At 42.8% G+C, this 23,744-nt stretch overlaps 1 protein-coding gene across 1 annotated transcript in view; it reads right to left on the bottom strand.

Annotated features, from left to right (window-relative positions):
- The window catches only part of GNG12 (G protein subunit gamma 12), a 66,115-nt gene extending 43,688 nt beyond the window's left edge, over positions 1-22,427 (bottom strand). Inside the window, exons 1-2 of the mRNA XM_084636469.1 lie at positions 22,189-22,427; positions 16,417-16,550 (exon numbers count right to left, since the gene is read on the bottom strand). The gene's annotated coding sequence lies outside the window, so the exon portion shown is untranslated. The remainder of the gene's footprint in view (positions 1-16,416; positions 16,551-22,188) is intronic.
- Positions 22,428-23,744: the final 1,317 nt, after the last annotated feature.

Below are 23,744 nucleotides of genomic sequence, written 5' to 3'. Positions count from 1 at the left end.
AATGCATAAGTGCACAATAAAAGTGTATGCTATAACAGAGTAGAAACACTTCTAGCTAGAAGTCTAGAAATAATTTTTCTGCACTATCAGAGCAGAGCCAATAAACCTCTGTGCACAATCAATGGAAGAGGGAAAGGTCGGTTTCAGGCATCCCAGGGAAGAGGGAAAGTTTGGTTTCAGGCATCATCAGTGAGAAAACCAGGATTTAAATAACTGGGAGAGAAACCTTTTTAGAGTGTTTTATATATTTGTTTTCTTACATCATAACTAAGGATCATGGGTATAATTTTTCCCCCTTTGCTTTTGGTGTCATGTTTTTGGCAAGTTGCTGCACTCGCTATTGCTTTTTTTTTTTGCTTTTTTTTTCAGAGTAGTAGTAGTCGTCGTAACCCTCTATCAACGTTTTAAGGAAATCATAATTTTTAGTTGCATAAAAATTTTCCCTTTCCGAAGCTCACTGCTCCCAAAGCTGAGCTCCTAGTGAAGGTGGAAGGTTTACTGGCTTTGCCTAGCCTAGGATTTAAAGGTACATTGTTAGACGGTGTTAGCGATCACATTCTAGCTGCCTAGTGTAAACAAGTCAGGCTGCCTGTAACACATGCTAAACCGGTCAGGTTGAAGTAGGGAACCTAAGCTTTAATGCCATTTTAACCCATATTAAGAGTATGCAATGCTTTGTCTATGCTAGAGACTTTCAAATGTGTTCATTAGAAGGTGCTGGCTAACACCTGCTGACAGTGTTCCCTTAAATCCTAGCCTAGACCAGGGGATCACAAAAGAAAAATTTTGGTGGCCTCAGAGTGCAGCCACCAACTCTTGCTGGTGGCCATTCTGACCATTTTTCCTAAAATACTTAATTAACTTTAGGGGGAAAAAAAACAAATAAATATGCACATATACAAGTCCAAATCATAATTTATTTATGTAGGTTTTTATTGCAGACTCAATAAAAATAACGTACAGTGGTCTCTATTCTTTACTGGACCTAAACAGAACAGAAACAAGTGTGCTTTGCACGTTCTTGGCTTTTTTTGTTGTTGTTGCTTATGCTTTTTTTTTTTTTAAAGACTTGCTAGCTAGCAAGTCTTTTTCTGTGAAAAGTAATATTTGTATGTTTGTTACCACTGCTTTGCACCCATCCCCATGATTGCCCAGGAATCTGTAGCCACACAAAAAGCCCCTAGTGGCCACATGCAGCCATATTTGAGAAACGCTGGACTTTAGACAAAGTCTTAGGGTATGTCTATACTGTAATAAGACACCTGCAGCTGGCCCATATAGCGAGCTCATGGGGCTGCGGGGCTATAAAACTGCAGTGTTGATGTCTGGACTCCAGCCAAGCCTGGGTAGTGGGACCCTGTGAGGGGGGAGGCTCCCAGAGCTCAAGCTCCAGCCCAAGTCCAGACATCTGAACTGTAATTTTATAGCGTTGCAGCCAGAGGCCCCTAAGCCCGCTGACAGAGGCCAGCCACAGGTGTTTTATTGCAGTATAGACATGCCCTTACAGTCCCGGATTCCTCTAAAGTCCCATGATCCCAGAAAAGAGCTCTCAGAGTCTGGGAGATCTAAGATTCATTGGCTCTCATTGCAACCAATGTTCACCACTGCAAGAACGGTGAATTTCAGGTATAATTACCTGATATTGTATTTAACATCAATCTCAAATGTTTGCTTCATTGAAGATTTACTGATTTAAACTTAAAACTAAGACTTAATCACAGCCCCTGGGAGATTGTGATTTAATAAAGTTGTTGTGCATGAAAGAAAGGTAATGGGATCAGGTATGGTTCAGAAGCATAATTTAGCTGAGGCCTCAATTGAAAATAAAAGAAAAAGCTGTGCACCATCACAGGAGTGAGTAGATCTTTTCTTTATTTGGGTAAACAAACCTGGGTGTCAAATTAAGTGAAGACTAATGTGGCACTTTCATACCTTGTCGATAATACTTTGGATAAGAGAGAGTGGTCAAATACAAAAAGTAATGTAACTTTTACTAACGAGGTACAAAAACAGGTTACAAATAACATTTTCATTGATTCTTAAAGCCTGTATTGATTTGATCCCAGAAGTTATGCATTCAGGGCCAGGCATAATTAGTACTTTTTCAGTAACATTTATTGAAATTGTTCTGTAAAAAAATAAATGTTATTTTCCCCACAGTTAATTATAATGTGCTTCAAGATATCTTTCAGTACCAGCCATATATTGCAATTTATGTATATAATTTTATACCTGTATTTATGATCAGTACTGATATGTTATACTCTTCTTAGGCCAGCTCTGCATGACATGCTTGGATCGCTATAACTACGTCATTCAGAAGTGTGAAAAATCCACAGCCCTGAGCACATAGTTATGCCGACCTAACCCCTGGTGTAGTCAGCACTATGTCATCGGGAAAGCTTCTCCCATAGACATAGCTACTGCCTCTCATGGAGGTGAATTGAATACACCAATAGGAGATCTCCTGTTGGCGTAGAAGCGTCTTCACTTAAGCGTGTACAAAGTGTAAAAAACAAAGTGTAAAAAAAACATAGATAACCCTTTATAGCCTAAAGTAGATGCCCTCCATCAAAAAACACAGGATGTATACTATACACACTTGGTGACTATTACATTGAAAATGTAGATGAGCAACAGATTATTCATTACCAGAACTGAAAGAAGTAAAGAAAACGAAAGAAGTGAAAGAAAACGAGTTTCCAGCACATCAGAAGTAGAATGATGCATAAGTACTGACTGTTAAATTAAAAACAGATACATAACTCCCTCCTGCTGGCATTTAAAAAATGTTAAATATAATGCTCACATGTTAAAGATGAAAAGGTTTAGATTTAGAATGTAATAGACCAACTGTTTCTCTTGCTTGAATCCTTTTTACTCAATAAACTGACACTTAATTGTGTATACTTGTGAGAGCAAGATACATTTTAAAGCAAACTTTTAAAGACTTAGGCTTTGTCTACACTAGCACTTCTGTGAGCAAAACTTTTGTCGGTCAGGGCGTGGAGGAAAAAACAAAAACACACCCCTGACTGACAAAGGTTTCGTTGACAAAAGTGCTGGTATGGACAGCATCTCCCATCGACATAGCTACCACTGCTCGTTGGGGGTGGCTTAATTATGCCAGTGGGTGAGCTCTCTCCTGTTGGCATAGAGCGGCTACACAGCAGACTTTACAACCGGTATGCTGCTGTAAGGTCTGTAGTGTAGACACAGCCTTACATACTCAACTGTAAAAACTAATGGTCCTGCTACTCATTCTCTCTGATGAAGTGAGCAGAACAGCTAAGAAGAGTAAAATGAGTCAGAAAATCCCCTAAAAGGGAGCCTGGAAAAATGCAGAGGGGCTGAACCTCTGGGCAGAGACCCTAGATCTGTGATGTTTGGAATACTTCCACCTCGTAGCCCCCAAAACCTTCTTCCTGAAGAGGGAATAATCACCCAAAGCTGTGTGTGCACAAAACCTTGCTGAGATTCCTGGGCTCTTGGTGTTCCCACCCAAGGGGCTCCATCTCCCTGGGAGTGGGGGTATAATATAGCCCAATATAATTAACAAAGAACAACAAAAAATGCCATTAATTGAGTATTGAAGGAAAAAACTGACTGGTAAAATTCAAAATTACTGTTTGCAGTAAAAAAAAAAAAACAAAAATCCAACCCCCCACCCCCCCAAAGATTGCTGAATTGCAGCACGTCACTTGTACTCTCTCTCTCCTGGGCTTCTGCTTCAAATCTTTAGCAAGCAAAGGCATAAAAAATAGTGCCACTTTTATTCTTCCCTGAAATACACGCAATAGCTGTGTTGCATAAAACAAAGCTTTTATGATGCTTTTACCCTAGATGTCTGTGCAATGTCTAATTTTATATTATGTAAAATAGTAAAACCTGTAAGGAAAAAAGAAAGGTTATACATACATGTTTCTGTCTACACAGTCACAGATACTGAACAGTCTTTTAAAACATTAAGGATATAAAAAAAGCACTATATATATCTATAACTATATCTATATATAACCTGCTTTCTGACATCTGAGGAAAAACAAGGGAAATCACTAATGTAATGACAAAGAAACAGATACTTCAGGAATTAATCTGGTGTATCCAAATCACATAACAGGTAGTATGAACTGAGAGAGTTTAGCTACACAAGTTGCCATATATATTTTGAATAATGAGCACGCTAGGGAATTTTCAGTTTAAATGAACATACAAATAAACTATGCCATATATTAATGGCCATTTTCCACTCCAAAAATGTAATAATTCAAAGTTCCTATCAAATCAACCAGTTATTAAAAACCACTACTAGTACAACTGTGATGTAGAAAGCAGGGCAGAACTCCCCTAATAAAGCTCCCCCGCACCCCCATCAAGATTTGCTTGTGAAGCTTTTAGAATAAGCCCACATATAGTGGGCAGGAAATGAGGCAATGGTGCTGTAAGATTGACACCACCACCCCATCTCTTCCACTGGCATAGTAGAAGCTCTCCTCTACAGTTCTGAGACTTGGTACTCCAGAATTTGGGGGAGGGCAGCGAAAGGAAACACCCACTTTCCACATCCTCTGCTTCTGCTGATCCTGTGACTATATGAATAGGAGTACATGTTGCTTCAAACCATATTAACTCTTTCTGGGCCTCTTGGGGCTGCTACTGAGCAGCTGGTGGGGAAAGTTACCTGATGGCAACATGGGTTATAGGAGGATGAGCCAGCAGAGTAGCTGTGCATAAGCTCTGAGGAGCTCAGTGTATCTATGGAGATCCATAGGCAAGTCCTGCTGTCAACGGAACAATTTCAAGAAGAATCCTGAAATTTCTCTCCCCTTTTCTGTCCTTCATAACAGATCCATCTGACTGAGGTTCCCTTCATTTGCAGGAACAGAGGGAATGATTGTAGCCCAGAGTAATTTTAAAAAGCAAATATACAAATTACAGTACAGCTGCATAAAAACCACTTGAGGCAAAATTACAGAGAGACATCAACATGGATAGTAAGGGCATGTCTACACATGAAAGCTAAATCTCGAATAAAGGAGGTGTGAATTTAATATAAAATATCTATTCCAGAATAACTCCATATGTGGATTCTCTTATTCCAGAATAAGAGTGCCTCTTTCCAGTTTAGCTTAAAACACTTCCAAAGCAGTGACAACTAATGGGAAATCTATAATGATTTAGTCATAACACAACAGATACTTAAATAAATATTTAGTAAGTCATGAAGGTATTTTTAAAAACATGTTCCAAACAGCTATTATAAATACCCAATGCTTCTTTAGCATGGGGGCTGCTTTTCTACTCACTGGGGGCTGCCATTTCAGTGCCAATCCCAAAAGGTGGCTGAAATCTGTCAATGCTGCATATAGTCAGAGAATCGACTTTACCATTTGCAAGCAATGGAAATCCAAGGCCTTTCAAAACAATTGTAAAGTAGAGCTCCTAGTTTTAAAAATGTTGATTAATTTTCTAGTTGTTCATTTAACTGTGAAATAAACCAAAGCCTTTTTTTTATTTTTTTGGTTAGAAATAGAATTTACCTAAAAACGTTTATGAAAGGCTGATTTCAGTGCTTGAAAATGATCAAGCAATTTTTAAACTTCGGCTCTCTGTCGCACTGCCAAAAAAGCAGCTTGCCTGTTTAACATTTTAATAATACTGGATACATAAAAAACCTCAAAAACTTTAAAAAAAAACAAAACAAAAAACCCACCCACATTACTCTTCTTTATCAGAGATAGTAAGAAGGTGAGAACATAATCTACAGGAATGAGCACAGGCTTGGGACCCAGGAGCTCAAACAAATCATGGTCCGTCACTGATTTACTGTATAAACATAATCAATTCATGTAATACTTCTATTTCCCAATTTCTTCATCTATAAAATGAAGGTATTTACTTTCCTATCTCACTGGAATATTGTAAAGACTAGTAAAAGTCTGTACACTGCTGTGAACATTCAAAAAAGCAATTTAGGTATCAAGTATTTCCATTAGACTAGCAACCAGTATAATGCTTGTCTCATACTTTCCACTGCCCTCCACAAAAATCTGAAACACCACTCTTTTTCTTCCTGCAGAGTCTCTCATATATTTTGGACAAGTATTTAAATACCTATATAATAAATAATATAGATTTTTTTGCAGAAGTAGACGGCACTCACCTTGGAAGTATGCTACTAAGCTAATAAGTGAGTGGATTTTGAGTGCTCATTTTTATGCAGATTGTAGAGAATGCATAGTTAAGAAAGGCTCTGATTATTTGCTTAAAACTCAATAATGTGTATAATTAATATATATTTTTGCCACACAGTTTCTCAGTGTTCTCTAGTATTTTCTGTAACAACAGCTGAACTGTGTGATGAATTCTAAGTTATGGCACAATGAGAATTAAAGATGGCGCCAACTCCAGATCTGAACACCTTTGAATTTTGGGAAATTTCAGGTCCATGTCAAAACTTTGAAGCTTAGATTCCTTTTAAGAACCACAGGCCCATTCAGGTAAAGTTTACCTGAATAGGCCTGTGGTTCTTAAAAATTCCAGTTAAAGAGGAATCTAAGCTTCAAAGTTTTGACATGGATCTGAAATTTCCCAAAATTCAAAGATGTTCAGATATGGAGTTTGGAGCCATCTTTACTTCTCATTGTGCCATAACTTAGAATTCATCACACAGTTCAGCTGTTGTTACAGAAAATACTAGAGAACACTGAGAAACTGTGTAGCAAAGGCTGAAGTAATAAGAGACTTTACACACTGAAGTCTCTCTCACAGAGCCATTCCATATAGTTTGCTTTTTTATTTTGTTAGTCCATGTGCACAGAGTACAAAAGGACAGTATTTATATCTCATGAATGGAGCCCATTTGCTATGATCTCCAAGTAACCACTTGTTCTGCTCCTTTGCCATTATTTCTGCACCCTTGGGCAACATCAACCTGGTACTAATGGATATGTTTCTTAGCACGATTAACTGATAGGAGTGACCAACAAAAGTAAATGGTACATAGATAACGTGTTACATAACATTAGAAATCAGTATGAGAAGATTTTGGCATTTCTGCTCTGCCTTTCTAGCTCATGCAGCCACCCTAGTTCTCACTGTGATGTGGCATCAGATAGTTGATACAACAAATTTACATGGGTTGAAGGACACATTCCAACCACTACATTTATGTCCTTTTGATTGGATAGGGGTTTTTCCCCCGGTCTTCTTTAATATGTTTTCAGAAATGTTTAAAAGAAAAGGAAGAACATGTGCCCTGTGCCACTCAGTTATGTAGTTGATGACTGGTCATTTTCGCTCTGCCAAGAAGTTTTGCTGTACTTCCAAGAGAAACAATGGCTTGTTTCGGACCTCTCCCATGAACTCCTAGTGTCAATTCATAAAAAATGAAAGCTTATATTGTTTTTTTAATTAAGTTCCTAGCACTTCTGGCAAAGAACAAAACCTTCCAAATGTTAAGTGAGTGTGAACCAATGCCGTGCTTTTTTCCAAAATCTGCACATAGACTGCAGCAGTGAGAAAGACCTCTGGCAGGTTCTGTGCCTATTCAGAACTTAGAGCCAGTCAGAACATTGTCATTTCAGCAAAATAGGTTTTCACTGAAACCAAAATGTTTTGTGCAGATGTATCAGTTTAATCTCCATATATCAGTTTCCAAAAAATGTTTGTCAGGATTCAGGAAGGTCTTTAGGTCTGGGGCACGGGAAGGATAGGAGAGATGTGAATAACACCTTTATTCACTGTAAAAAAACATTTAAATATATTCAAAATGTCATTAAATACATTACATATACATAAAGAAAGGAATAAATAGCAATAAACCCACCCCGAACAAACATTACACATGGATCACTATAGCGATACCAGAATCAAGTTTGCTCAAGACATTATTAATACATCTGGTCAATCAAAACATATCCAGACTTCAAAGTGAGCGTATAAAAAGGTAACAAACCCAGAGGCAGGCAACGATCAGCATGCAGAACAACTCCAGTACATCACATCCCTTTATCCCTGTCACTTTGTCCTTGGGAAAGTTCAGAATGACCAGTTTGACCTGATACAGTAACACCACCACACACTAAAAAAACCCAGGCTGGGTATTGCACTCCCAGAATAAACTCAAGTCTGGAGAAAAGCAGTTCCCAGCCATTGAAAAGCTATCACACAAACCCAAAGAGACTAATCAAATGGGAACAATTGAGGAAAAAAATGAAACACTGCATCCAAATAGGATAGAATAGGATCTTGTAATTGGGACAGAGAAGAAAAATAGGTCTCCAGTTCCACACATCATAAAGGTCCCATTTCTTGGGCAGCAGGGTAATTATTGCCCTGTGATAACTGAGGGACAGCTCCATCCCCAGGCAGCACTCCAGAAACCACCCAGGAAAATATCAGGACCAATAAGATCCTAGAAATATTTATAAAATTTAGACGACAGCTTTCTTTTCCCGAGGCTCTGCCTGTAGAGAGCTGCTGGACCACAACAGAGCTCCTGCAAGGACAGAAGGGCTCCAGACATTGTTGTTCCTCACTAGCGAGACAGGGCAACCTGTGGTACAGCTCCACCATTGCCAACATGTCACAGGACTCAAGTGAGTACAAAGCACCACAGAAAGACACAGATACTTTCTGGATTTCCACAGAATCAGATGTCAGATATGCCTGGGCAGCTGGAGACAGTGAATCTGCTGACAGTCCACAGTCTTCCTCTCCAAACCAAAGAAATGAGGGCAATAGGCCCAAACCAGAGCTCCCTGAAATGTTCTCCTCCAGGAAGTGCTCTGAAGGCTCAAATTTTGGTCCTTTTGATTGGTTAGGGGTTTTCTCCCTGGTCTTCTTTAATATATTTTCAGAAATGGTAAACAGAAAAGGAAGAAAATGTGCCCTGTGCCACTCAGTTATGTAGTTGATGACTGGTCCTTTTCACTCTGCCAAGAAGTCTTGCTGTACTTCCAAGAGAAACAATGGCTTGTTTCGGACCTCTCCCATGAACTCCTAGTGTCAATTCATAAAAAATGAAAGCCTCAAGGCTGTCACGAAGATCCACAGTGTCCCATCCCAGGGCACTCACCATGACGCAAGGCCCTCACAGCAGCCTGAGTGTAGCATTGGCAAAACAATTGAATTTGGACCTCTCATGTTCTGCCACTGTCTTAAGGACTTCTGCTGCTGCCAATGTTCCCAAAAAAACAGTTAATGCCTGGGTGAAATTCAGGTTCTGAAACAAATTGGTGATAAAAACACCAGCGGGAAGCATAGGCAGGACAGGGCAGAGAAACACTGACAGAGACAATGATGATCAGCCAAGTGAGTGGGAGACAAGCAGAACTGAACAAACAATCATACTGGACTTTACAGCATAAAAGCAATCCAGTCTAGCCCCAGAGATTTGGTTGGGGTGGCCTTTGAGCCAAAATACTGCCTAACAGTGGTGTGAGAGAACCTCCAGTCATCCACTAACCCAAAGTTCTACAAGAGACAATACAGCTCCTTGGCCAGCGAAGGGTGTGGCTCCAGACGGCTCCTGTCTAAAACAATATACAGTACAAATGAAGTCATCATCCCCGCCCCTGCAGACAATAATAGCATCCAGGACCAGAGCCAAGCAGGAACTGGGTATCTGCAAAAAGGAAACGTGGTCCTACCCAAGAGTAGGGCCACAGACAGTAAAAAACTAACCAACACAGCACCAATACACACCTCCATCTGGAGGATCTGACTTTACATAATCTCTTTCACAAAGGAAAGCTGCTCTCTGGGAGAAAAGTACAGCCACCCTAGCACTGACATCATCCTAGCACTGACATGGCTCATACAAGCTTCCCCTTCCTCTTCATTCAGACAGCTTCCTGGTCAACAGGATCCAAACAAATCTCTTGCAAAAAAGACTGTCCAGGTTTTATCAGAGAAGCTCAAGAACTTGTGCCCTTCAACAACCACCCTGGTACCCATTAATATTTCAGAGAGCCAGGGCTGAGCAGCACCACAGAAGTTAGAAGGATAAAGATAGAGCGCAGAGGGAAACAAGTCAGAGTGGGACGACCTAGAGATACATGAGCCATAGGAGAGCTTTAAGGCCCTGAACAGTCCCCAGCATGCTTTCTGACTTTGCCTACCAACTTCTTGAAATGGAAACGTTTCCTGCTATCAAATAAGGTATCCCTCAAAACAAGAGAGGCCAAATGAACAAAGCACTGCAGATCAGGGAAACAGGCCTCAACTTCAATTCCCCTTTTGCCTTTAGTGTCATCTCAAAAGTCATTCACCTCCTGCATGCTGTACCACCCTTCCTGTCCAGCTGACTTGTGAGGACATCAGGGACCAGCAAGAAGTCAGAGACATCATCATCTTCTTCATCTCCTTTGGACTCCACGAACACAGAAGAATATCAGGCTTCTGCAATAGCATCCCCATTGCTCAAAAGGGAACCAGGCATAGGAGAAGTAGTGGGCACATCAATCAGATCCATCCTCAGAGGAGCAGGGAGTGGAGCAGCCTGAGGCTGAGACTCAGTATCACCACCATGGAATGCAGGATCTGAAGCCAGTGGACTCACCACACTTGGGGGAAGCAGGGCACCACTGGGAACCCCAGGCATGGAGCTTCTACCTGACACTGCACAAACCTGTTCCCCAGGAGCCTGCATGGCTCCATCAGCTGTCACAGCCAGCAACTCAGGGACCTCCCAAAAGCTTAGCCATTTTAAAAACTGTCCCAGACGGATCCACTTCTCCAGAATTTGTAGCTGTTTGCTTCACAAAAAGGCACTCCAGTGTCTAGGACTTGTTTCCAATCAAGTAAAAACTATCAGGTCACAACAGGGGGCTGACCCCTGAACAGCACATCATCTAGGGCAACTTCTAGGGCAATGAGGCAATGCAGATCCCAGAGGGCAGGCATGGACTTCTGTTGGCCCTGTAATGTCCCAGCCTCCTCCCTTCTATTTTTGGGCCCCACAGTCTTACCGTGTCCCCAGATTTAGTGGTACATGGGCAAGATACCCTCAGGTGACCTGGCTCACCACACAGACATTTAATACTGTAAGTGGTGGCAAACATCATATAATCCAGTATTTATCTTGTTCTGTTACTTGCATGTCTATATTAGTCAAATTGCTGCCACACATCCCATCACTATGGTACTTCAGAATCAGGTTTAAAGGGCTGGTCGGGGTTATTTTAAACCACATTAACTTGGCATCAGAATGACATGCCTCATGCCCAGACTGACAGCCAACTGGATCATCCTAATGGCAGAAACCACCTTCCCATAACAAGAGACACCAGACTCCAGGGTCTCAATGCAAATAAATGGAGGGGGCACTGGTTTAAAACAAAAACAAAAACTTAGAAGGAGGAAAGGAAAATGGGAACAAAAGACTCCTTCACCCAGAGCAGTGAATTTCATGCTGCTGCTTCTTAAGAAGGCTATGAGCAATAGCAGAGACAGACACTGGATCTACTCACTGGCAAGGAGGACTTAAAAATGGAGTCAGAGAGGAAGAAGAGATTTCTCTTTATTTCCCTCCACCCATGTTGTACCCAGGAACTTCTGGAGTAAGTGGAAGGGAGGAAAATAGGAATATAAGCATCTTCTCTTTTTTCAGCAGCCAGGTTTGCACATAGGGAAGGGTTTCGAATCAATTTATTCAACACCTGCTAGTCAGAAGCTACAAAACAGGACTCTGTTCAGAGGACTCAGGGAGAGCACCTTGGTATGAGTCCAACTACCCTTGGCTGCTCACCTGAGCTTTGTCCCTGGACAATAGCCCACCACCCCTCAGTTTAGTCCTCATGCTGTTAGGTGTTCTGCTAAATTTTGCTCATCACACAGTCCCAGGAATGTGGCTTTCCTCATCTGAAAGTTCTGCAGCCACTGCTCGTCATCACAGACGTGCATCACGATGTGATCCCACCACTCAGTGCTTGTTTCCAGAGCCCAAAAGCGGCGTTCCACTGTGATCAGCTCCTCCATGAATGCCACAAGCAATCTCGTGTCATAGCTACTACATGTGGAGAGATCAATGTTGAACTCCTCTTACCTTTGAAGTTTAAGGAATAATTCCACTGCCACTCATGATGTGTTAGTGAGAGCGAGCAGCATTATTGGGATCCATTCCTGCAGACCAAAGAGGCAGAGCGCGCAATACACAAACCGTTGAAGGATGGTGCCAAATGTGGACGGAAGCACAGGGATTGCTGGGATGCAAAGCAATGCATCACAGGCACTGGGACAGGGCCCAGGATGCCCCGCGACACCCTCTGCCTTCCCACAACTTTTAGCGGCAGAAGAGGAAGAGATGCTCTGTGGGATAGCTGCCCAAAGTACACTGCTCCAAATACCACTACAAGTGCCGCAAGTGTGAACACGCTATTGCGCAGGCAGCTGACAGTGTGAACACACAAGAGCGGTTCCCCTTCAGCGCTCCCTGAGCAGCGCTGTAACTGCCAGCGATGTAACTCTGCCAGTGTAGACATACCCTTAGTTGAAGCAGCTGTAGCTTTAAGAAAAACACTAAATATCACAAGACTCAGATAAAGTCAGTAGAGCAGGCAACACTGCAATGGTAAACTTAACTTTGCATTCATTCATGATGGGGGCAAACAATGCTTAAAATTGTCTCTTGATTGTGAGTCAGGTGTTAAACACTACTTGTCCTCATCTACACTGACAGCAAAATCAGTTGTACATTGTATCCTGGTACAGCCAAATTTTCTAGCGAAGACAAGCTCATGTCAACCTTGTTGGCAGTTTTAAGGAAGAGGCCAACTTAAAGAAAAAAAAAAGTGCCATCAAGACAGGAAAGGAAAGCAGGCATAACAAAAGCAAGAGGGACAGAGCAAGTGTTTTCTTTTTTAATATTTTAAATAGAGAGTTGACTGATGTATTAGTTCCAGGGTGTATAGCAGCGTAAGTATTTTTCACCCTGGCTAGACTTACCTAATGTGTACTGGCCTGAAGGTTAAATTTTCAAGCCCTATAATAAAGAGGTTAAGTGAATTCTTACTTTGCTAAATCTTTATTCTCTTTAAGACTATCCTGCACTACCATTTAAAAATGGCATGCTAGAGGTATGTCTACGCTGCAAAAATATCTGTAGCGCCAAGTCTCAGGATAGGTCCACACTGCAATTAAAAACCCGCAGCTGGCCCAGGCCAGCTGCTTCGGCTCATGGGGCTCAGGCTAACAAGCTGTTTAGTTGTGGTGTAGACATTCAGGCTCAGGCTCAGGGGCTCTTGAATTGTGGTGTAGATGTTCAGGCTGGGCTCTAGGACTTAATTAAACAGCCCCTGAGCCCGAGCCTCACAAGCATGAGCCAGCTGGCACAGGCCAGCCGCAGGTGTCTAGCTGCAGTCAGAACTACCCCTCAGAGTTCACATCAACTGACTCAGGGTCACAGGGCTAAAAATAGCAGTGTAGATATTTATGCTAGGGCTCTGAGACTTGCTGCAGTGTTTTATTTATTTTTCTGTGTAGATGTACCCTAAAGCAGTGGTTCTCAAACTAGGGCCGCTGCTTGTTCAGGGAAAGCCCCTGGCAGGCCGGGCTGTTTACCTGCCGCGTCCGCAGGTTCAGCCGATCGCAGCTCCCACTGGCCGTGGTTCGCCTCTCCAGGGCAATGGGGGCTGCAGGAAGGGCAGCCAGCACATCCCTTGGCCCTCGCCGCTCCCTGCAGTCCCCATGGGCCTGGAGCGGCGAACCGCGGCCAGTGGGAGCCGCAATGAGCTGAACCTGCAGACGCGGCAGGTAAACAAACCGGCCCAGCCCACCAGGGGCTTTCCCTGAACAAATGGTGGCCCTAGTTTGAGAACCACTGCCCTAAAGTATTATAAATAACTATAATTGTCAAAATAAATGAATAAAGCACATTGTGTCTTCAGCATTAGCCTTCCTTTATATCATTTGTTCCTTTACTGATTTCATAAAATTCAGTGCAGTATTTGCACTGTAAAAATGATCAACAAAAGATATGAGGTGAATTGAAAATACTATCTTTTATTTTTTACAGTGCAAATATTTGTAATAAAAAATATATAAAGTGAGCACTATACACTTGTATTCTGTGTTGTAACTGACAGGTTTCAGAGTAACAGCCGTGTTAGTCTGTATTCGCAAAAAGAAAAGGAGTACTTGTGGCACCTTAGAGACTATAGCTCATGAAAGCTTATGCTCAAATAAACTGGTTAGTCTCTAAGGTGCCACAAGTACTCCTTTTCTTTTTGTGTTGTAACTGAAATCAATATATTTAAAAAAGTAGAAAACACCCAAAAATATTTAAATAAATGGCATTCCATTAACATCGCACACTTAATCTTTTTCATTGCAATCGCTTCACAGCCCTAATATTTATGTTTTAAAATTACATACTTACTAAAACCCATTTAAGTATTTTTGCTAGTTTATACAAGTGCAATACTTTAAATATGAAAGCAGAGTTATTTTGTGAAAGACAAGTCAAAGATTCTTGAAAAATTCTGCATCCAAAGTTTTCCAATTTATGCTAAACTACTGCCACATCAACCTATTTTAACTATGCCTCTGTAAACTCAATAGTCCATTATCTCAGTCATTTTTTTCTTTTAGGTAGATAAATCCAGCTCAGCAGGCTTATGCTATTAACACGGTATATGCCACTTTGGGCAGATCCCTCTATAGTCTTCCCTTTTCTTAAGAGAAAAAGGAGAACAAAGCAGCTGCAATGCAACACAAATTATTTACTCTTCTGCACCATTTACATAAGAGAGTAGGCCAAGTGAGGCCAACGGAACTGCTCATGTAAGGCTTATTAACTTGAGTAAAGGTTGCAGGATTGCACCATTATTTCCGTTGTGTTTTAGTAAACTCAAAGCAGAAATGAACTATGGCAGCCACAGATGAATTGCCGTATCTTTTCTAGACTTACTATACATTCCAGATGAAATAATATGGTCAACATTTCCATCTATGAACTGATATGGACTGCTCTACAACAGAATTTCATTTATTCCACTGAGACACTGAAGTCTAACAAATTGTGAATTCCTGTTTATGTAAACTTGACTTAAAAAAAAAAAAAAAAAAGAATGGAAATTTTCTTCCTGAAAAGCTTAATTACTTATTGAAATGATTAATGACTTAAAGCAATGAGCCAGTTTTAAGGATTTAAATTCATAAACACAGACAGTTCAAATAGCATGTAACTGTATATTCAACCAACTGTTAAGAAAATTTAAGCATGAAAACGTAACTACACAGAACAGAAATCTAAACATATCCTATTAGGGATAGGCAGTTTACAGAAAACTTTTCTGGAGGCTTCCTACAGAGCATTTAATTTATAAATAAAAAAATTTACAATTGATTAAAATGACTGAATTCCTGTCTGCTATGTACAAACAATTTAAAAACAAATAGGCATTTGGCAAAAAAGAAAAAAGAGAAAATTTCTAACATCTAATTCGATTGATGGTCTCCTGCCTAGGATTGCAAAGCAAGATGTCATGAACGGGAAATAAATAAATGATAGTTTGTTCCACCTTAGGATAAGATCCTGTAAACACTAAGTGCCAAGTAATAGTGCCTCCATTTAACTTGTTCACACCAGTGCCTACCAACTATCCACCAAGTCACGTTCTCCCCCTGACTCAGCTATTAGCTACGATACACAGTACTTTGGAAACCAATCCCTGCACCATTGCTCACCTCCCACCTACTATTTATCTAGATGTTGCAGGCCAACCACCATTTTTAAATGATCCAACCCTTTAAATCTACATATGTAGTAGTGGCGTGCTGTGTAGGAAGGGAGCATCGCCTATTTTGGCAAAGAACAGAGTAATTTTGGATTCTAACCTTGGCTTTGCAACTGACTCACTGGGTGACCTTGTGGTCAAATCCAAACTTCTCCACCTCTCAGCTTCTCCACCTTCAAATTGGACAAAATAAAACGTATACACCTCACAAATTTAGTGCACGTTGAGATCTTTTGATGAAAGATAACATAAGCCTTCTATTTTTTCATGCAGGGAACACTGGGCACAACATTGGGGCTCTGTTAGTTGCTGTAGACCCAAAGAATTTTTAAACTTTTTAAAAGAAATACAATTATATGTAAGACATCAGGAGGTTCTGATTGGAGTGAATGTTTTTAAATTGCTACATCTTTAAGTCTATAGATATTGACAGTGTTACTTTAAAAAAAGGAAAGAAAATTACCTCCAGGAAGAAATAGAGAAGATACTTTACACTTTCAGAGAGACTTCCACTCAGGAACCTCAATGCACTATGAATATCAGCAAACCAAACCGCACTACGCTCCTTTGAGTTAGGGAGGTCTCATTTGCAGGAAAGGAAATGGAGATACATTGAGGTGTACAGTTCTGGGCCTTAACCACACACAAAAAATACTCATAATATAAGATACCCTACCAGAAAAGCAGTTCTGGCTTCTCAGATGAATATGTAATTGACGTAATTGATGGAGGATGGTGGAAGTGCACTAGTGTTCATTTATAAGCAATTAGCTCCAGCCATTTTATTAAAGCACAAAGATGAATGCCAACCTGGATCAAACAGAAAGAGTCATTGAGTAAGACTAGATTATATAACTTTTATACTTCCCCATGGGAACACTTATGCATTGTACAATACATTTTCTTCTGGTTTTGTTCAATTTAATTGTAAAAGCAGGGTTTCTACCACTTCCGCTGGATGACTATTCTACATAGCAACAAGTCTCATGGTCATAAAATTCCACCTGATATTTAGCCTACAATTTCCCTTTTTACTGTTACCCAATTTTTCCTAATTATAGCCCCTTGAATCATAATCAACAATTCTTTTCCCTCCTTGGTATTGACATACTTCAAATACTTGCAGACAGTTACGACTCCACATCCCCTAAGCTGCCACTTAGCCAAGACCTACAGTATGTTTAACATTTCCTCATTCACACCCGATTTGAACACCCTCACTCATGTTGAGTAGTAATTTACTCTGCAAGCAGTCCCATTCAATTCAATCAGACTACTTGCAGAGCAAGGTGCTACTCAGCAGGAGTGAAGGTATCAGAATCTGGCTCGGAGGAAATCAATCCCTTTAGAACCATAATAATTGTGGCTCCCCCCGCACCTCCCTACAGTTTCTAGCAATGAAAGGCTAATTAAGGTTTATTGTTTGTATCCTATATCAACACTAGGAATAGTATAACTCACCTTTGTTATTTTGCCTTACATGTGAGTATTTAATCTCAAATAGTTAAATGAAATTTACAGTTGCCTTTGAGCCTCAATACAAACTGCCCAATCTCCACCCATGCAAGTGAGAAAAGTTGTTCCAGACACTGTGTTTTCCTAAGAACACCTACCTGCATGAGCATTCACAGATAACTATCTATTAAGAATGCAAGATCCAGCAGGACTTCATTTAACGTGTTACAATTCCCTGTTTAACAAGGGTGGGTCACAAAATGCAAGACGACGATTGGGCAGGGAACTGAAAATACCAGTCTCTGCAGCTGTAAAGTCAACGTTTAAATACTAGCCCATATGAAAGAATGGGTTTTCTATATACATTACCCACCAAGATAAAATTCAGTTTTACATTCTCCAAACATCCAAGGATCTCACCCTTCACTTTAACTGTCAACTTTTACGAGATGTTGTATGATAGAACGGTTGTACATGAAGCAGAGTGAAAAAATAATGCCTAGAACAAGTTTATGACTAAACCTGAAACTAAATCATGTCAAACTGAAATGTTTGTACTGCAAGTTTTAAAAAAAATATGGAAAAGGGATGGAAAGAAAGATGGTATAAACAGAACAAGCCTAGCTGACATCTAAATAGCAGGGACAAAATTCTTGACCTACGCATATATCTGATACTAGTATACACTACCAAAGTAGCACAATTGTGTTCTGACTAGCAGCAGCCCTCCACCGCCCCCTTTTTAAACTGATTTTTCCTGCCAGGAACATGCAGCAATATGTGGTTTTCTGTCCCATGGACACAGTATCATCACCTATTGATGTAATGTTACTAAGGCTATGTCTACACTGGTAACTGAGCAACAAAACTTGTGTCTTTCAGAAAGTTAAAACACAAACACCCCCACCCCCCATCCCCAAAAAAGACAAAAGTTTTGCTGTGACAAGTTGAACAGGGTGTTGTCGGCAGGAGCAATATCACCACATTGAGGGGAAAAAAGCTACCCGAGTCCAGCAGTGATAAAACTGGACCGAATCCAGAGAGATGCCAAACAATCTGCCGGTTTGGTACCACTGGGAATTGCAAGTCCTCAGCCCAACTCAGGATTTGAGAAAAGATCCTGCTCCTTGCTCTCACTGAAGTTAATACATTTTATTACGGATTTCAATTTAAGCAGGTGCAGGCCATTGGTCCTTGCACCAAAGCAAGAGGGTTGATAGCCCTTGTCATTTTTATCCTTTATTTTATAAATGCAGATGCTAATTTCATTTCTAGATGGCTTCAATCCTTTTATGAATCTTGCCAAGTTACTTATTTCTGTGGCAGCAAGTTTCACAAGTTAATTTTATATTGCATAAAAAGGACGTTTTATTCATTTTAAAATTTGTCAATTTCATTTAGTCTGTCTTTGTTCTTGTATTATGGGATAGGGTAGGTCAGTTCATTAGAACCAGGCTGCTGGAATAATTCCTATTGGTTTGCTTCTGCTGCAGGGCCTAACCAACAGACCAAGAATCAGGAGCTGGGGAGCTTTGTCTGTACAGCAACTGAGCTACTACCTTCTGTAAAACTTATGATGTTCAATATCTTCCAAGACAGACCCAATATCCCAAGAACACGTAAGCCTGCTGTGAAGCCAGCATTTAAGATATTCCACAGGTTGTACTCTTAGAGCCATAGACACATTGTTTATGAGTTAGGCTCCAAGGTCCTGAGCTTTTGCAGGATCAGGGCCCAAGAATTCAGACCTTTAGTAGCCACAGAATTAGTTACTACATAATTACAGATCTGAATTATACATATTATTTAAAATGAAACAAGTAGCTGAAAATGTATGTTTATTATAACTCAGTATCTGTGCTAAAAGATTAAAAATAGAATTAAAGTGTGTATACTTCTGAGACAGCAATATATCCAAAAAAGAGATGAAGTTAGAAGTCTCAGAACAATTTCAAAGTGTTTCATTACTAAATGTATGTAACTTGATTAGCTTTATAATTATGCAGATAAGATTGCTTTATTGCACTAAATTTCTAAGGGAAAGCAATTCATGAAATGTATTCTGACATTTAGCACTTGACTAAAAAGCTCCCAAATTACTCTAAAATATACAATGGCGAGATGAAATAGGAGATTTAGAAGTCATTAACTGTATACTAATCCTTTAACCTCATTTAGTTTGTGTTGGACCAGCAGACAATACTACTACTATACAGTACTGGTCACTTACTCATGGAGTTTTATTTTCAAGCTAATCTACAATTAACATAAATACAAACTAATAACCTATTATGATTAGCTCTAAATTAATTGCAATATTGGGGAAAATGTGACAAATCACTTTAAATATTATTTTATACATAATGCTAAAAAATACAATAAAAACATCATTTAAATGGATCTTAAAGACTTTCTCTCATTAAAAACATCATGAATATTAGCCTGGCATAAGATATTGCAGTTTAAGAATGACTAAAGTCAATTTATATATAAGACAAGTCACAAGTGTTGGTGAGGCACATTTTGATTAATAATATAACATGTTTCTACCTAAATGCACTAATTAGACCTAATCTGCAACTTGTCGCATGAAGACAGACTACTAGACCAGCACAGTGCCCCAATGAAGTTCTTGTCTGCCCACACAAATAGTTGCAGGACTGGGGCCTTAATCAACACAACTTTCCTTTGTGGAATTTTGTGATTCCCACTTTACAGATGTGGAAAATGAGACACAGCTGTAAGTGATTTGTCCATGGCCATACAGCAAATCAGCGTCAATGCTAGGATTAGAGCACAGCAATTTCTGACTCCAGCCTCATGCTCAGATCACTAACATACACTATAAAGACATACTGAATAAAAATTAATCAGTATTCACAATGGATGGACAAGATACTTATTCCAAATATGTTTTTGTTTAAGCAGAACTTTTATAGCTACATACTCAGTGTATTTTTTAATAAATGAGTGGGGTTTTTAGTAGGAATATGTAACTAACTGAAATTAAATAAAATCAGTCTAAATATATGTTGGCTTTAATGCAAAATTGAAATTTGGGGAAGTTAAAAAAAGCACAAACTTGCTAACTAAAATGTTTGCTGATTTAGATTGGTCATTATCTGATTTATCCATTCACTTCTGCAGCTGAAACACCAGAGATTGCTACACACAAGCATAAGAGGATGTGCAATATTTTGAAGGTTTAATACACTTTAAAAGCAGAGCCAAACTCTTTCTTAAAACAAATAATCTTTTAGCTGATGTCAAAAAGTGTATCTGTAGACAGTATACCAACCTCTGAAACAACTGTCATTACACTAGTGAATGTAAATATTCTGTCCCCAAAAGCAGCTTGGGGAGTAGAGGATAAACAGGTAATAAGGATGAGAAGATAGATAACAGAGTTTAGATCCAGATGGAATTTTCAACAAGTTGCATATTTCTTCCCAGCAGCAAACAGGCCAAACATGGCAAACAGACAAACACTAAACATGACAGGACACCTTAATTAACTCCCTTCTTTCTTTCTGTTACCACATTTTCCTTAAGACTAGTTTTGCCACTAGTTTTGGGGGGAAATATAGTAAATATGAAGTAATAAAGTGACAACTATCACCAGACAATCCCCAGACCATGTGTTCTACCATAGGTTTTAAGTTCTGTCATAATTGTTCCCATCCAGGACCAAGGTATTTCCTTTTCCTGCCTGTAACAGTATCAAGGACTATTACCCCATAAATTTAGCAGTATCACAAAGATGGGGCAGAAGGTGTTTGCGTGGGGGTTGATTCAACTCTAAGGAAGTGGCTGAAGGGACAGCAGCAAGTGGAAAACTAGGCTAGCCAGCCAGGGTAGGCGCTATTTCCACACCTGCTGGGAAGTTCCTGTAATAAGTCACTCCCAATACCCTGCCATCACTTCCAACTCTGGCACTCATATAAGCAGGCACACTCTCCATGCAGGGAGAGAAGTTCAATAACCATTTGCCCTGTGTGCTAACCACATTGGAGGAGCATGTGAATATCACCCCTCACTCTCCCACCGCCAGCCACGCCACGGCGCGCAGGCGTGGGGGAGGACGGGGGTGTTTCAGGAGGCACCTTCCTCCAGGGCCAGCCTCAGCAGGGGCGGGGCGGGGCAGGGAGGGAGATGGGGGTCTCGGGCACCACACCCGCAGAGCCAGGCATGCCGGGGGGGAGGGTGTTTCGGGCACCACACCCGCAGAGCCAGGCATGCCAGGGGGGTGGGGGAGGTCTCGGGCACCACACCCGCAGAGCCAGGCATGCCGGGGCGGTGGGGGGAACTGGGGGGGGGGGGTCTCGGGCACCACACCCGCAGAGCCAGGCATGCCGGGGCGGTGGGGAGAACTGGGGGGGGTCTCGGGCACCACACCCGCAGAGCCAGGCATGCCGGGGCGGTGGGGGGAACTAGGGGGGGGGGTCTCGGGCACCACACCCGCAGAGCCAGGCATGCCGGGGCGGTGGGGGGAACTGGGGGGGGGGTCCTCGGGCACCACACCCGCAGAGCCAGGCATGCCGGGGCGGTGGGGAGAACTGGGGGGGGGTCTCGGACACCACACCCGCAGAGCCAGGCATGCCGGGGCGGTGGGGGGAACTGGGGGGGGGGTCTCGGGCACCACACCCGCAGAGCCAGGCATGCCGGGGCGGTGGGGAGAACTGGGGGGGGGGGGTCTCGGGCACCACACCCGCAGAGCCAGGCATGCCGGGGCGGTGGGGGGAACTGGGGGGGGGTCTCGGGCACCACACCCGCAGAGCCAGGCATGCCGGGGCGGTGGGGTCTCAAGAGTCACCTCACCCGCCGAGCCAGATACGCCGGGGAGGGCCGGCGCTGAGAGCGGCCGCACGGGCACGGCGCTGGCCACTGCTCTGCGGGTCGCCGCCAGCCGCGATTTCCCCCCAGCGCCTGCGGGGCTTACCCGAGCCGAGCCAAGCCCTTTCCCTGCCACCCCCTGCTGGGCCGCCGCACTCACCGCCGCCCTCTCCGCCCGGGACTCAGCCTCTGTGGGCGACCGGAGCTGGCCGACCTCTCACCCGCTCCTCCTCCCGCGGCTGGCTCCGCCTGGCCCCGGGCGGGGGAGGCGGCGGGGCTGGCCGGGCCCGGAGCTCTCCCGCCCGCCACAGGACCCAGGGTTTGCCGGCGGCGCCCGAGGCAGGCGGGGAGACGCCCTCTCTGTGCCCCTCGCCCAAGCGGGCGGGGCTCTGCCTGCTGCGCTGCCCCCCGCCTCACGCCGCCCCAGTACCAGGGAACCCATCGCTTCCCATCATAGCGCACCCCCGGCCTCACACCGCCCCCGTGCCAGGGAATCCCCCACCCACCACGGCGTCATACCCCCCGGCCTCACACGGCCCCTTCCCCTGCTCCTTCTTCCCCCACTCCTTCACATCGCCTCAGTGTCAGGGCTCGCCCCATGGCGTCATCCCTTCCCCACCCCCCCATAGTCTTGTACCCCCCTGCCAGGGCATACCCACACTGCCCCCCTGACAGGGTGTCACACTGCACCCTCACACTGCCCCCCATCACACCCCCATACTGCCCCAGTGCTGTAGCATCACTCCACTCCCACCCACAACATGCTCTCACACCACCCCAATGCCAGGGCATCCCACCACCCTCCACTATGCCCTCCCATCACCCCCCCTGCACCCTCACACTGCCTCAGTGCCAGGATTCATGCCACTTCCCCACGCCCTCAGACCACTCTTGTGCCAGGGCATCCCACCGCTCCCACAACACCCCGCACCTGCCCCAGTGCCAGGGGGTCATACCACCCCCACCACCATGCTCTCACACTGCCCCAATGCCAAGGCATAAAAGCATCCCACCCAACGCCATCATACCACCCCACTGCCAGCACTCATCCCACCCCCCCATACCCTCACACTGCCCCAGTGCCAGGGGCATGACTCCTCTACCATGGTCACCAGGTCTCTGCAATATTGCTCCACCCAATGTTCACAAAGAGGAAAGCATAGCAAAGCTCGTGACAAAATTGCATGATATGCCACATCTACTGTTAAATAAAGACTTGTTTAATCAACCAAATGGTCATCTGCCCTGATGTTGCCCATTGTGGATAAGTTTATCGGACAAGGGATTTCCAATAGAGGACGAGTGGCGAGCTTCGTGGTCCATAGAGAAAATGACAATTATCTTTTCTGAGACCCCACTCAACGTCAACCCAGATTTGATTTACCACTAAGGCAATGGAGCCTTCTGAGCCAGTTTCATACTGGACATGGAATTTGTGCTGCAGCGGAATTTCAGCAACATTTCAGAGACAGTCCGCTATGTCAATGTGGGCAGCCCCAAACCATGACACACATTGCTGAGGACTGCTAAATGACAACTTCCTGGAGGTCTTTGTGCCTTGAACATTGTTGATATGAATGCTGTGGTCAAAGTGTCACTCCACACACACCCCACTCCACCCCTATGCCAGGGTGTCACTCTACCCCCCTCCATGCCATCACACCACCCTGGTGCCAGGGTGTCACACTGCCCACCAGTGTGTGTGTGTCAGAAAGA

The sequence above is a fragment of the Lepidochelys olivacea genome (genome assembly GCF_965140295.1).
Source record: "Lepidochelys olivacea isolate rLepOli2 genome assembly, chromosome: 8".
NCBI lineage: Eukaryota > Metazoa > Chordata > Testudines > Cheloniidae > Lepidochelys > Lepidochelys olivacea.
The sequence above is the reverse complement of the archived record's forward strand: the minus strand, read 5'-3'. Positions and strand labels throughout refer to the sequence as shown.